The sequence below is a fragment of the Pseudophryne corroboree genome, unplaced genomic scaffold, assembly GCF_028390025.1.
Source record: "Pseudophryne corroboree isolate aPseCor3 unplaced genomic scaffold, aPseCor3.hap2 scaffold_1847, whole genome shotgun sequence".
In the NCBI taxonomy this organism is placed as follows: Eukaryota; Metazoa; Chordata; class Amphibia; order Anura; family Myobatrachidae; genus Pseudophryne; species Pseudophryne corroboree.
The window spans coordinates 40,001-42,500 of NW_026968485.1; positions in this window are offsets into that span (position 1 = coordinate 40,001).

Here is a 2,500-nt window from a genome sequence, read left to right on the forward strand (position 1 = left end):
TATTTCATTTGCTGTCTGTATGTACGGAGCCCGGGCCGCGGAAGCCGGAGGGAGCCCGGGCTGCGGAAGCCGGCTGGAGCCCGGGTTGCGGAAGCCGGCGAGAGCCCGGGCTGCGGAAGCCGGCGAGATCCCTGGCTGTTCTTCTCTTCCATCCATCCGTCCGTTATTTCATTTGCTGTCTGTATGTACGGAGCCCGGGCCGCGGAAGCCGGAGGGAGCCCGGGCTGCGGAGGCCGGCTGGAGCCCGGGTTGCGGAAGCCGGCGAGAGCCCGGGCTGCGGAAGCCGGCGAGATCCCTGGCTGTTCTTCTCTTCCATCCATCCGTCCGTTATTTCATTTGCTGTCTGTATGTACGGAGCCCGGGCCGCGGAAGCCGGAGGGAGCCCGGGCTGCGGAAGCCGGCGAGATCCCTGGCTGTTCTTCTCTTCCATCCATCCGTCCGTTATTTCATTTGCTGTCTGTATGTACGGAGCCCGGGCCGCGGAAGCCGGAGGGAGCCCGGGCTGCGGAAGCCGGCTGGAGCCCGGGTTGCGGAAGCCGGCGAGAGCCCGGGCTGCGGAAGCCGGCGAGATCCCTGGCTGTTCTTCTCTTCCATCCATCCGTCCGTTATTTCATTTGCTGTCTGTATGTACGGAGCCCGGGCCGCGGAAGCCGGAGGGAGCCCGGGCTGCGGAAGCCGGCGAGAGCCCGGGCTGTTCTTCTTTTTTTTTTTCCCTTTCATTTATTTCCCCCCACCAGGGTGCGCCGACGAGGGGAGACCTCCTCCCCGCCGCCGCCGTACCGGACACATCGCAAATTCACAACGGTGGATTATTATTATTATTATTATTATTTTTTTTTACGCGGCCAGCAGGGGGCGCCGCGCGCGCGGACTGGCGCTCGTGAACACTGCATTTAAATCGGTGGTGTGTTTTTGTCTTTTGCCTGGTTTTTTTTAATCTCAATCGTGTATTACCTCGGCTGGCCAGCGGGGGGCGCCGCGGCGGGGACACGGGCGGACCGGGTACATTTCATCTGTTTGGGGCGAGTGCTTTTTTGAAATTTTTTTTTATCTTTTAGTCTCGTTCCGTTCTTCCCTTCAACTGGCCTGCGGGGGGCGCCGTGCGCGCGGACCGGCGTCCACCCCTGGCCGCTCCGGGACTTTGCATTCAAACGGGTGGGGTGTTTTTCATTTTTTGCCCCTGTTTTTCACTCCCCCCCTCTCAATCGTGTATTACCTCGGCTGGCCAGCGGGGGGCGCCGCGGCGGGGACACGGGGGAGGGTTCATCCGGGCGGACCGGGTACCTTTCGTCTGTTTGGGGCGAGTGCTTTTTTGAAAATTTTTTCATTTTATTTTTGTCCTCCCTTCGACCGGCCAGCGGGGGGCGCCGCGCGCGCGGACCGTCGGGGCCCGGGGCCCTGCGTCCCACTTACTTTCGCCCGACGGGAACCGTTTCTTTTGTTTTTATCCGAGAGGACACACGGAATCTGCACCCCCCGCAGTGGCGTCAGGCGGCCACCGGGGGGCGCCGCGGCGGGGATCGGGGGGGGGTCGCCCGGGAGCCGCCTGCCCGTCCGCTGGGCCAAGGGGGCCGGGGCGGGTCACGCGCCGCCGTCCCCCCCCGATCGTCTCGCTCCGAGCCGCCTCTGGCCACCGGGGGGCGCCGTCGGGTGGCGCGGGGGCGCCCCCGCCGCCCGCCGCCTCCCCCCGCACGCGTCGGGCCTCCCCCCGGGCCCCCGCGGGCCGGGGGACGCGGCCGGCGAGCGTCGGACTCCAGCGCGGAAGTGTCGCGGATGAGTGCGGACCGGGGCGCCCGCGGCCCAGCGGCACTTCCAGGGGCTCGGGGAGGAGATGGTTGAAGCCTGGGTGAAGCGCGCCCTCGGCCGTCCGTGTCGCTACCCGCCGGAGAACACCTCCGCCGGATCAGTAGGTACCAACGAGGCGAGCGAGAGAGCCGGGACTCTGTCCGGGGCCGAAAAGCCTGTTTCCCTGGAGCTTTTGCGAAAGGACCCGTGACAGAAGATGCGCGGAGCTCAGAGATCAGCATGGGCAGGGCCTTCTTGCATCCGATTTTGCCCAGGCAGGGCTCCAGGAACCGGGTTACAAAAAGCAAAAAGCCCTGGAGCTCAAACGAAAGGTTTAGTGACAAGATAGCCGTGGAGCTCCGATAACAGCATGGCAGGACCAGGATGGGGCCTATAAAGGGTCCACGGCGGGCATCCGTTGGAGCCCGACGTACGGGCCGGGCACGTCTCCTTCTCCCCCGGAGGCAGCGCCCCCCGGCGGGCCAAATCGGGTACTGCAATTTGTGGAAGTTTCGCAGATGAGTGCGGACCGGGGCGCCCGCGGCCCAGCTGCACTTCCAGGGGCTCGGGGAGGAGACGGTTGAAGCCTGGGTGAAGCGCGCCCTCGGCCGTCCGTGTCGCTACCCGCCGGAGAACACCTCCGCCGGATCAGTAGGTACCAACGAGGCGAGCGAGAGAGCCGGGACTCTGTCAGGGGCCGAAAAGCCCGTTTCCC